The sequence below is a fragment of the Equus asinus genome, chromosome 21, assembly GCF_041296235.1.
Source record: "Equus asinus isolate D_3611 breed Donkey chromosome 21, EquAss-T2T_v2, whole genome shotgun sequence".
Lineage (NCBI taxonomy): Eukaryota > Metazoa > Chordata > Mammalia > Perissodactyla > Equidae > Equus > Equus asinus.
The window spans coordinates 87,056,547-87,068,639 of NC_091810.1; the positions used below are offsets into that span (position 1 = coordinate 87,056,547).

At 53.7% G+C, this 12,093-nt stretch overlaps 1 protein-coding gene across 5 annotated transcripts in view; it reads left to right on the forward strand.

Moving 5' to 3' along the window:
• The first annotated feature begins 1,641 nt into the window (after nt 1-1,641).
• Nucleotides 1,642-12,093, forward strand: part of PXYLP1 (2-phosphoxylose phosphatase 1) — a 68,961-nt gene continuing 58,509 nt past the window's right edge. Inside the window, exon 1 of one of the 5 annotated variants that reach the window (XM_070493433.1) lies at nt 1,642-1,753. The gene's annotated coding sequence lies outside the window, so the exon portion shown is untranslated. Of the gene's footprint in view, nt 1,754-3,205; nt 3,367-3,792; nt 3,935-12,093 lie in introns of those variants that run through there. The other 4 variants (XM_070493432.1, XM_044754504.2, XM_070493436.1 and 1 more) reach the window with 4 other exon arrangements.

Here is a 12,093-nt window from a genome sequence, read left to right on the forward strand (position 1 = left end):
CCTTACGGTAAAGTCCCTTTAAGGGTGGGGACAGTAGCCCATTGTTTCCCTAAGTCTACAGAGCAAGACAAAGGAGGCTATACAAATGTTTGCTCAATTTTTGCTCAACAGATTGAAGCTGAATTGAAGATGGGCACCTGCTCCTAGCTGCTCGTGGAGTAGGCAGGGATTGCTGGTGTAAAAGGGAAGCAAATGCTGCCTAGCAGAATATTCATGACTTGAGTGAGCCTGGGACTATTTGTATAAGATGGGTGGGTTCAGCTTTCAGTGAAGGCTGAGCGTTTCCCTGGGGCCAAGATGTGCGTGCACAGGACAAAGGGGCAGGCTGGGAATAGAAGGGGAGACCAAGCTTATGAGCCAGTGGCACCGCACTTTGTCATTTCTACTGTTTTACAGCCATCGATGGCCATCACTAGCTCCTCTATCAGATGACAAACGATGATGATTTGAAATCATGATTACTGTTTTGCAGAAACCAATGTGCCAGGCACTGTGCTGTGGGTTTGTACTGCTCAGGACCCTCTTGCTTGCAAGTGACAGAAAAACAATTCTAATTTGCTTGGGGGTAAGTGGGGGGTATATTGGGCATACACTTGAAAAATCTAGGTCCCCACTTCAGGCACGACAGAAAGCTGCCCATCTCTCGACTCTGCTTTCCTCTGGCACAGCCTCCCCAGGTGCTGGCCAGACGGCCACCAGCTGCTTCGGGCCAACATCCTAGCTCCTCAACAACCGCAGAGAAAAGAGATTTAATGGGCGGAATGGTCTTTAAGTGCTTCTCCCGATATATTTTCCCTGGAGGAAATTTTCTTTTTCTTTCCTTGAGCCTTTTCCTCCTTTGCAGCTCAGCCACGAGGTGTTACTGCCCCAGAGGCAGGGCAGGGTGGGGACCACTCAGAACCCAAAGTCCACAGGGAGCAGGGAGGGGACGCCTTCTCCAGAATGGAAGGTAGCGTAGAAGCCCTCAGGGCACAGGGAATGTGAGGAAAGAGACTGGAGAGGACGAGTCCAGGGAGACGAGGGTACCTGGTTCCCTGAGGGGTCTGAGGCCACTTTCCACCAAGTTTTGACCTAGGGAGGGGTATGGTACAAACAGAGAAATCCCAGATAGGCTGAGGAGAAAGCTGTGAACAGAGAGGGCCCTGTGCCCCACTTCCTGTTTGGAACTCTGCCCTACAGGATGCCCTGTGCCACCCAGGAGGGCTGCAGCAAAGTGAAGCAGTGGTGTAGCATGTTGTATGGGGAAATGGTTTGAGATGGTGCCCTCAAGTCACCGTTAGTCCCCGTGACACAGAAGGGATCCAGCAGCAACCGCCACATGTTCCCTATGGGGGATGAGAAGGTATCAGAGAGAACTGACCCACCATGGGGTCACAGTGACTGGGAGAACAGAACGCACAGGTGACCCACCCTGCCAGTGAGCCAGGCCCAGGGCTTGCAGGAATGCTTGCCAAAGAGAAGCTGTCTTTCTGCTGGACTTGCTGCTGTGAGGTTGGGTCTGCTGGGGTGTCCTGTGGGACCCAAGCCCTACAGCTCACATGGAAGGAAGCAAGGCTGAGAGACAGGAGTGTCCAAAGTCGTTAGTCCCTGCAACTAACTCCAGGCCTGAAGCTTTTCATTTACACGTCGGTCAATTTTTTTTTGCTTAAGCAAGTGTGATTTGGATTGTCGGTCACTGACAGCAGGAAGCGCCCGACCAGCCCATGTCAGGAAGAGGGAGGCAGCACCAGTGAAGGGGCAGAGCCTGGAATCAGTGAGCGGACAATCAGGAGGAGCTTGTGGAGGGAAGGAGAGGAGCTGGCCGGGTTAGGGTGGACTGAGACGCAGGTAGGGGAGTCTGGGCTGATGGTAAAGGCGACAGTGCAAAGATTTTGTGCTGGCAGATCCACGGCTCCTGGTGTGGGAGGGGTTGTGTCAGGGCAGGAAGGTGCTCCGACAACGAGGCGAGGAGGGCAGGTTAGTCAGGTTTGGAAGCAAACCTGGACTGGACACGGGAGCCTTCAGGTGAGGAAGGCATCCCAGGTGGCTGGGGGACTGGGGAGACCACGCAAGAGCCGGGGAGAGATCCAATTTGGTGCTAGAAGTGCTGATTTGAGATGCAAAGTTCTAAGCAGAAAACCGGAGGGTAGGCAGAAATATGGGTAAAACATCTGGGTGTAGTGTGTGGATTCGGGAGAGAGACATCACACAGGAGCAAAGAGGCCAAGCGGCCAGCTCCTCCGGAAAGCGCGCCTCGAAGGCAAACAGCAGTAAGTCTTTCTGAGCGTCTACTGTGCTCAAAGCCAGTCGTGCCGGGGCACAAAAGGGTCACTGTAGACCTCCAACTGATACCAAAGGCCTCTCTGACAGCCGCAGTTGCTCAGATCATCTGCCACAGAGAAATCACGTAGCAATCACCACCAGCTGGAACCCAACATTTGAAAGAATGAGCCACAAATACCGTATCAAATCAAGTTCAGCTGCGCGCCTCTGGATGTCTAACAAGCAGTTACAGAAATCACTCAAGCGCTCTCTGGATCTTCAGACGCTCGCTCCGAGGGAGCCGCGGGGCCGGGAAGGGGTGCGGAGAGAGGCTGCGCGGGCCGCGACCTCCCTAGGGCGCCTGCAGACCATCCTGAAATGGGAGCAGCGAGGTCAAGAGTTGACACACACGGCCGGATGTGGTCGGCGCCGGAAGAGAACCGTGGCGTGCACGGGGGGGGGGGGGGGGGGGAAGGGGGGACGGTGGCGAGAATCGTGACAGTTTGGGTCCACGCGACAAGTCACTCGGCGGTGGCGGACCCCAAACGAGTGCCCAGCGTCGCCCCGGGATCGGGGCGGCGCTGAGCCAGGCATACGGTCCAGAGGCACCCACACCAGGGCCCCGGGGCCCGGGCCGGGTCCGTGTCCTCTGGCCTAGGCGCGCGTCCGCGGAGTCCTGATCCCAAGTACGCCGTTGCGAGGCGCGCAGCCGCCCCGCGCGCCTGTGGCCGCGGTCCCTGAGCACTCAGCATGCCCGGGACCGTGGCTTTCGCACGCTGGGAGCTCTGCGGACTGGCCTGTTTCTGGGGACTGTGTTTGGCCTTCCCACTCAGCGCTCTCTCCGCACGCCCTTCGCGCCGGTCTCCCGGGCCCGGCCGCACCGCATCGCCGCCTCCGGGGCGGAGCTCGAGCGCCCGGCGCGGGGCGGGCCGAGCTCCAAGCCCCGAGCCCGGAGCGCGGCGGGGTCAGCAGGGGGCGCTGCGGGTGCCTGGCGGCCCCACGCTGGGTGCGCGCCGCCCTCGCCTACCCCGCGCCGGGCGGAGCAGGCGGCAAGCGCCGAACCGGGCGCGCAGCGGCAGAGCCGGAGCCGGAGCCGGAGCCGGAGCCGGGCCGGGACCATGGGCGGTGAGTGCGGCGCGGCCTGGGGCCGGGGTGTTTGCCGTTGGGGCTGAGCGGCGCGGAGGCTCGAGGCGGGCGGGCGTCCTAGGGTCCGATGTGGGGAGATCGAGGGGTCTTCTGGCGGGACGACGGGGCAGTGTCTCTGGTGGGAGAGTGGTGCGGGGCTGGGGCGGGCTTCCGAGCACCGGGTCTGAACCCCGCGACCAAACTCCCTCCTCCATCCCCACGCCCTCCCCAAACCCCAGCCCCGACTCGCTCCTCCTCCCCAAGCCACCCCTCTCGCCCCGCGCCCCAGCCTCCGCCCTCCGAGCCCCTGCGCCCTCTAACCTTGCCCACGATTGCCCCGCTCTCTCCCCGGGCCCTAGCCCCCACCTCCCGGCGGGCGCCTCCCCCAAGCCCCGCTGCCTGCTGCCTCCCACCTCCAGCTCCGCGCCTCGCCTTCCTAGCCTCCCTCCACCCGCGTCCCCGCCCCTCCAACCCGCTCCCGCTCGGCCCCAGCGCTCCTGCCGCCCGATTCCAGCCCGAGCTCCCGGGAGCCCCCTTCCCTGGCGGGTCCGACCCCGCCGGGCTCCAGGTGAGAAGAAGGTGGCCACTCCTCCGCGGCCTTTCCCGGGGGTGGGGCTGGTTCAAGCGACTCCCTGCGCCCGGGAGTCCCGGGGCCCCGCGGAGGGGTCGCTGCGAGCGCGGGTTGACGCTTCTGGGGGCTCAGGTTAGGACTGCGTGGTTTAGACCCCACGGCGTCGCTTTTGCTCGTGAACTCGCGTCTGTCGCGATCTTTTAAAAAAGCCGGCTTTGTCACACACAAAAAATGGATTTGCGTGGAGCAGGTTGCTTTCCTTGCGGCTGCAGCGGTCTTTCAAGTTGTACCTGTGGATGGCTGAAGGATTAGCGGGGCAGGAGGATGTGGAGCCATATTTTCCCGCTCCGGCTGGGCGTTCAGGGGTGGCGAAGGGGCCCCGTGGGGAGCGAGGCTGTCGCAGCCTGGGTGACCAGTGTCTTCGTGGGAAGGCAGAGGTGTTTTGTAAGCATTGAAATAGTAAAATGAAGAGAGACGTGGAATCAGATAAGGTGCGAATGGGGAAGTATGGGGTGGATAGCCAAGAGGGCCTCAAGAGGGCTTCGCAACTTGGGGACATTGTTGCTATTTGCAGAAGGCTGAGCCCAGCCTTACGAACGTGACGGGACTGCGGACGCGGCCTGGCAACATCTCCTGCTCCTCAGAGGTGTTGCTGCCCAGTCTGGACATCTGTGGGAAGAAAGTGTAAAGCAGATGGTTTGAAAAGCGTCGGTTCCCGGGAGAGAGGTGGAGCGGCATGGTTGCAGCTGAAAGCCGCGCGAGCTGCCCCATCCGCTCTCTCGGCTTTCGTTAAGTCCGCATTAAATTAACTGCCTATTTCAGAGAAAGCACATGTGGGGGTACTTTTCTTGGAGGGATTAGCTCCTGGCCTTCCCACCCTCCCTGATGCCCAGGAGGCTGCTTTTGGGCACAGGGACAGGAAGGGCTCCCTGGCCCCAGGGGGCACAGCACTCTGAGCCTGTGAAACTGCAGTCTCTGACTCTTTTTCCTTTTGACTGGCTTGAATAGTGATCAGCTCAATATTCTTTCACCATTGAATAGGGAATTTATAAGTAATTAGCCCAGGTCCCACTGGGGCGCAGTAGGCTCGAGTGCCCACCAGATCCTGTGGGAGTTGTTGACTGTCAGATGCCCCATTGGCCAGGAGCACCTTCTGGGTCTGGGTAGGACCATCTCTATGGCCCCAGGGCCCAGCCTGGCCCCCTCTAAGTGTTAGGTATTCAGTGTTTGTCTAGTAAAGAAACGGATTCCCCTCTTGAATCCAGGCTGAGTCCATAACGCATGTTTTTCCATTTTGCTGCATTGTTTTCAAATTATCTTTAAATTCATCAAATTCTTAAAAAAAATAGATAATCTCACTAGAGACAAACTCGTTTTTGTATGTATTTGGGGCAGAGAGCTCAATTTGGGTCATGCTCTGACAGCTGGGGCTCTAACCTCCGTGGGGACTCCAGAATTTCCACGAAGGAAGTCAGTTGTGTTCATCCCAGAGCTGGGCGAGGGGGTGATGGGCACTATGGGAGCTCAGGCTGTTTGCTGCAGGGCGAGTGACCACAGCCCAACGATCGGGCCCTGAGGGGTGGCCGCAGCCCCTCCAGCATCCCGCATCCCCTCCAGCATCCCGCATCCCCTCCAGCATCCCGCATCCCTGTCCATGATGGAAGAAGCCCTCAGGGAGATCGAGTGCCACTTGCAGAGCCCACTGGCTGCTTCAGATTGCACCATCTTCCCTCCAGTGGGCGCTGCCCACCCTGAATAACTGCTTCCTGCGGAGAGCTGGGGACACCCTTTTTTGCACATTTCAGGCAATTTGGTCTGCAGCTCTGGGGGGAGGGAGGCTGGTGTTTTGGAAAGATGTTTCTGCCTGTGGGAGGTGGCTGTGACCTACTGGCAGAGGAGCGAAGTCCAGCTCTTCTGCTTCTGTCAAAGTACGGCCCTGGAGAGTACGGCCAGAGGCGGAGGGTGCGGGCTCACCCCATGCCCCCTTTTTCCGGGAATCTGGGAAGAACTGGAATTCAGAATGCCACTTGGATGTGGGACCCTGCACTGCCCACAGGTTCACAGCTATCATGGGCTTATCTTTCTTACCCAGACTGTCTCTGTCTCCAGGTCTGGCTCTTACTCAGAATTCCTGCAGTTGGTGAAAATCTGTTTTCTAGAAGAGGTTTAATTAATGCCTGCAGTTTGTGAGTGAGAGAGAAAGGGAGGGAGGGAGAGAGGCTGCTGTCTGGAGAGGGGTAGGGAAGAGGATGGGAGAATACCCAAGGTCCTGAACCTTCAGAGGGTAGTCTCAGCCGGCAACCTGCCCTGGCACACCCTTCTTGGTTGGTGGTTGAGGACATGTGCCCACATTCTGGTATAGAGGTTTCCCTTAGGAGCAAAGTCACTGAGATAAGAAAAGTGGCCCTACAGTAACCTGAAATAAGGTTTGATGGGCCCACTGTTCTGGTTTCTACAAGACCTTAAAAGCCAGCTAAGAGCTGGGCTTAGCAAGGTGGGACAGCACTGAGCCATTTTAAGTTTTTGAATGAGGGTTGTGCCCCTTTGGAAATGGTGGCTTGAGCAGCATTGGTCTGGGGGCTGGCCTGGGGGAACCACCTCACGCTTGAGATAATGAGGGGAGTCCAGGGGAGAGTCCAAGGGAGTGGCGAAAGGGGGAGCAGCAGGGAGGGTCTACGGCCCTGCGCTGAGTGGGTGACGAAGAGGCAGCAGCTGCCTTCTGGTAGCATGGTGGGCCTTTTGACAGAAACAGCGTCCCAGGGACCCTTCTTGAACCTGCTGGCAGCCTTGCCGATGGAGTAGGGCCTGCTGAAGTCCCTCAACTTGGAGATTCTGCAAGACAGCCATGAGGAGGCACCTGTGAATCTGGAAAGAATTGCAGGGTCTGCTCTGGGTCCAGAAGGCAAGAGATCCAGGGTGGCCTAATGGAGCCACAGATCCCAGCCTGCGAACCTCCACTGCTAGGACCATCAGGCTGCTCAGAGTCTTCTTGGGCCTTGGTTGAGGAAGCCACTGGCTTTTGGAAAGGAACAGGTTAATCGATAATGAAGAGGAGAGCAGTCCCAGGAGCATGGAGGAAGTTAATGATTAAAAAGGCATTGAAAAAAGAACCTGGAGGAGCCTTGTGGAGTAGTTCCTGCAGCCAGGAGGCAGCCTTCAGCCATATCCTCTGGGCTGGGTCATCCCTCCCTCCCTTCCTCCCTCCCTCCCTCCCTCCCTCCCTTCCTCCCCTCCTCCCTCCCTTCCTCTCTCCCTTCCCCCTTTCCCCCCTTCCCCCCTTCCCCCTTCCCCTCCCCCCCAAATGTAGGAATTTGAAAATTCTCTTTATACTTGCACTGTCCCTTCCCCAACTTATACATTATGTTTCTGTTGCGAGGCATCCTTTTCTCATCTGCTTACCACTCTCTGTATAGCTGACTTCTTAGAACTGTAACCAATAGCATAGAAACCAGAGCTTTAAAAAAGAGACTAAGATGAAAAGTTTTGCACCTGGTTTTTACACCCCCCCCCCACTCCCCTCCACTTCTGTTTGTGGTTAGAGCCATCATGTACACCAGATTTACAAATAGTTTGAATACTATCTGTCCCACCCTTCAATTATATGGAGACATGGTGTCTTTCTGACCAACAAAACCAAAGCTTTCTTTCCTAGACCTATCTCATTCTTGGACCCGACACCAAACTTCAGGCCTTTAGAAATACAGCAATATTGTTTTGAGCTTTTTAATTATAAAATAAAATGAAACTTTTGCTTGCTAACTTTGTCGTCTGCTAATATAGGAAAATCTGAAGTTAGAATAAAACATTTGCTGCCTTGTTAACTCTGTGTTTCTAAAATGAAGCAGCTGGATTAAAGTAGAGAAGAACTATTCGAGTTGTAGAAATGTCTGGAAGCCCAGAAAAATAATGGAGGGACACAGTCTTATAGAAATTATTAAGCTTTTGACATTGTTAATAAAACGTGGAGAGAGATAAACAGGAACTCCCATAGCAGTATAGGCAAGTATAGAATTTTGACAAGTATAGATTGATGACTATAGAAATTTTGATCCATCATTTTACTGAAATATGCTTATACAGTACCTTACCCTATAAATAAGCAGCTGTGTCCATGATCTCGTTCAATCCATCCAGCAAGTCTGGGATCTTAGAGATGAGGACATGGGACCACAGGGTGTTTAACAGGCTTCCCCTTGAATTCAGATCTCTTGAGCAGAGAAATACTGTGTAATCCTAGATATTCCTGCTGCAGTTGCTTGATAATCAAAGTGGTTACATAGTCATTTGAAAATTACAGGTAGTCTCCTGTTTAGGGGTAAATGTAGGAATTGGTTTTCTTTAAAATGTTCTGAAGTCAAACAAACAAAAACTGTGTGCTTAGCAGCACTAGAAACCTCCTAGCAGGGCTTCTCAGGCTTTGCGGATGTCTGGGCTTCTCTGTGGATGCCTTCCCCGTACTAGAGTACCTGGGTGTGTATTCAGCACAGTGCCCTGGTTAAGAGTGTCGACCCTGAAGCCAGACTGGCTTTGAATCCTGGATCTACCATTACTAGCCTTTTACCCTTGGGCAGGTGACTTAACCTCTCTGTGCCTCAGTCTCCTTATTTGTAAAATTGAGGTGATGATAATAATACCTACCTTATGGTATTGTGAAGCTGAAGTGAGATAGTACATGACAAGGACTTAGTGCCTAACACATGCTCAAAAAATGTTAGCTGTTATTACTATTCATTCCTTAAAAATACATTTTCAATGCCAACCAAACTGCACTGAGATGATGGATAATGGATAAGACACACATAGTCTCTCTCCTCACGAAACAGAGGACATTATACTTCAGTTCATAGTGAAGACCGTGAATGGTAGTGCAGACATTTCCCAGGTGGCACTCACCTGGCTTCTGGCGACCTATTATGGCCACGAGAGGCTAGTGTGTGGCCTATAAAGGGTTGACCATGGCAGGGAGGCAGGAACTGATGATCTTCAGCTGGTGCACACTGGTCTGAGGTGGCCTTGCCAGCCATTTAAGACAGACACTCATTGGATTGGTCTGTGTCTGACACATGCCAGTAGTTAATGGTTTAACTATCACTCTGGCCTCAGGTGGTTAGTGTGAAGAGTGATAAGAGACTGTGAACTCAGTGTTTACTGGCCTGGTTTGCCAACACTATTCTTGGTCCTGGTGGACACACCAAGTGCTGGTCTCTGCTCTGGATCGCTCTTCAGCTCCTGAGGCCCATGATCCCATCAGAGACCCAGTTCTCTGAGGGAGGAATGGCATAGCAGCTCCGAGGGGACTAGTCCGAGGCAGAAGGCTAGACCACTGTGTCTCCTGTGTCTGCCATTTCCAGAACCTCCTTGACCTGAAACTCTGTGGGAAACTGTGTTGGTAGGCTTGAGTTTAATAACTGGTCCTGGAAAGGGAGGTCCTTCCTCCTCAGACCTCGCCTGCCCTTGTCAATGTGTCCTAGAAAGAAACTCCTGCACGGCAGCCTGCCCAGCTAGTCACGAGCTGGCCTCCAGCAAGGGCCGAGGACTAGAGAAGGCTCCTGTGGTTGCGGCCTCAGGACCTGGGCACTCTCCCCTGGGAGGTCAGCACACCCTCGCTCTACACGGACTCGCTTCGCACTAGGACCTCCTGGACAGACCGGAAAACTGCTACTCGGTTCTCTTCATGTGGAGCCTGCTTATTTTTCTTCATTTTTAAACTACTGGAATTTGAAGTCAATGAGGCTTCATTTTTTTTTTAAATACTTTCCCCACACTTGGAAAATGAAGAAATGGCAAATGATACCATTCATTTTTGAAAACCATTATTTGCATGTGGCAGAATTGAGTTAAAAGGAGGACCTTTTCTCTAGTTTCCAGATGGTTCTCCAGGTGCACCCACTTCTCTGGGTTGGTTGCCTCTTGATTTCTCAGCTGGGGCCATCTTCTGTCCCGAGTTTGTCTCCAGCACAGTTCCTGATGGAAACAGACCTGAAAATCAAAGCGTGGACATCGATGGTTAACAGTCATGGCACGGACGGTTGATCTTTTTGGCTCTGTCTTCAAGGTGAAAAATCACCATGTCTTCTTTGAGAAAGAAAGTATACTTTAGGAGATGGCTAACGTCAGCAGGCAGGAAGATGTCAGCAAGCCTGCCTCGTCCTCAGTTCACATAGTCTCCAGCATTTCTAAGTTAGAGGCGTATGATTTTTATTTTCTCCTCTTGTGCATCTTGCTGTAATGACCGCCGATCATCTCAAAACAGCTGCATTAATTGATGGTGTCTAACGACACAACGTGCAGTCAGTAATTGCAGTGGGCTCGGCTGAGCACAGCGCATTCTTTTTTCTTTTTAGTTTGAGGAGTGTTCTGTGTACGGATGCCAGGGAGGGAGGTAGGTGGGAACCCTGTGCCTTAGCACCCACCCCCACCCACTGCTTACGCCCCCTGGGATGCTGAGTGTCTTCAGAGCATCCGTTCCCACTGCTTTCAGATTGTCCACTGTGGGCCCATTCCCCAGCTTGACTGGGAGCTCCTGGAGGGCAGGGCCTGCACCCAGCTCATCTCTGAATCTTCAGCCCTTACCACAAGGACTGCCACGAAATAGGCCTCAATGAAGTTTGGGTGAATGAGTGGTTGCAAAGCAGTTAGGACTGTGTTTGGCTGCAAGTAATAGAAAGCCCCACCTTTGTGGCTGAAAGAATTAATGGCTTATTTTTCTCGTGTAACAAGTTGTCTGAAGGTAGGTGGTTGTGGGCATTGGTTTTGACAGCTGATGTCTGTCTGGACTGAGACTCATTATTTTCTTGGCCTTTCCTTCAATATGGAGAAATGGCTGCTGCAGGAAAGAGGCTCCAGCCACACTGGTACATTTTATCAGAAAAGCAGACATTTTCCTGAAAATATCCAGCAGACTTCCCCTGACATTTCATGGCCAGAACTGTGTCACGTGACCACTCCCATTTGAAAGGGCTACATGAGTATTTAGCAGGGCACACTGCTGCCTAGACTAGTTAGGTAGGCTCACTGGAAACAAACAAACCAAATATGTTTAGTGACTCGCATATGATAACTTTTACTTTTTGCTCACACACAAGTGCAAGATGGCTGTGCCTGATCAGTGTGGGGGCGGGGAGGAGCTTGCCTCCAAGAGGTGATTCGGGGACCCAGGCTCTCAAGGCTTCCCGGCTCCTTTGCGTCAATCAGCGGAAGAGGGAGGAGCGTGGAGGATGGTGTGGCAGGATTTTTTTGGGCCGTGCTTGGAGGTGAATTACTTCCGCTGACATTCCCTTGGCCAGGGCTCAGTCACATGGCCACATCCCCTGCAAGGGAGGCTGCGGAATGTGGTCCAGCCCTCTGCCTAGGAGTTAGAAGGAATGGCTCTCCCGGTTAGCTGGCAATCTCCTCCACACTGTCTTCCCCCAAAATCAGTATTCTCTTAACAAGGAAGAACAGTGAATACTGAGGGGCAACTGGAGATGTCTGTCTTAGAAGGAAATGCTGTGCTAAGAAGGCTCCAGCCAAAAATAGTCTTTATTCCCAGGTCATCTGTCTGAAATCCTTGATTCTGTTCCCACCTTTGGGAACTGGGCCAGCAGGACAATGAAGGTCCTCATTATCCCTCTTTCTTGACCCAGGACATTCTTAACAGCTTTGAGGGAATGAGTCCTACTTGATCCCCCTCAGTAGTTGGATGTTACCCCAGAAGAAGTGGCCTTATCCTCCCAAGACCAGAGGAGCCTGAGAGAGCTCCAAGCCCATGAGCCTTTCAAGTGCCCACTCAATCAGTCTTCTAAAGTTTCTCTTCCTCTCCAGCCCCCACCCCAGCCCACACCCGGAGGGGAGGAGAGGAGAGGACATAGCCAAGAGTAACCTCTGCTTCCCACTGAGATCCATTGAGAAATATTTTCCCACCACTTCCTACCATTTTTTCTCAGTAAACATTGAGGAATGATCCATTGGTCTCTTGGGTTTAGTGCTTTGTTCTTGTTCAGTTTGTTGTAGGTTTCAGTGACAGGTACTTCTCCATCCACAGCATCCTTCTTTTTCCCCTCCCTCCCTCCCTCCCTTCCCACACACACCTACTGAGCATCTGCTGCTTATTCAGCTCTGTGGCCACCCAGCGCTGGGGAAGGTAGGCAAGGAGGCCAACATGAGCCTGTGGTGTT